Source organism: Penaeus monodon, chromosome 19 (genome assembly GCF_015228065.2).
Source record: "Penaeus monodon isolate SGIC_2016 chromosome 19, NSTDA_Pmon_1, whole genome shotgun sequence".
In the NCBI taxonomy this organism is placed as follows: domain Eukaryota; kingdom Metazoa; phylum Arthropoda; class Malacostraca; order Decapoda; family Penaeidae; genus Penaeus; species Penaeus monodon.
Window position 1 is genome coordinate 22,614,001 of NC_051404.1, and position 362 is coordinate 22,614,362.

Sequence of the window (362 nt, forward strand, 5' to 3'; positions counted from 1 at the left end):
AAACCATAATTTAAATATAAATTAAAATTAAAATAATTGATATTTTTTAAAATTAATTATTTATGGCCGGGTGCCAAGAAAACCGTAAAACCCGGCAAGGCCGGAAAAAGAAATTTTAAAAAAAAGGAACCCATATCGTAAGAACCTGGGCCAAGTTTAACTCACTCAAAACTTTTCAAAGGCAATTAAATTAGGGTTGACACCGCCGCTGCTTGTTTAAGGAATTTACCTTTTTTAAAATTTTAAAAAAATATTTAACCCATAAAATAAAAAGATTATAAAATAAGGTTCCTAAAAATAATAATAATAAAGATACAAAATAAAAATAAATTTAATTCCTGTCCACGGGGGAAATGGATTAC

The 362-nt window shown here is 27.1% G+C and overlaps 1 protein-coding gene across 1 annotated transcript in view; it reads right to left on the reverse strand.

The window, feature by feature from the left end:
* Positions 1–362, reverse strand: part of LOC119585360 — a 77,683-nt gene that overhangs the window by 23,495 nt on the left and 53,826 nt on the right. The gene's annotated exons all lie outside the window — the stretch shown is intronic.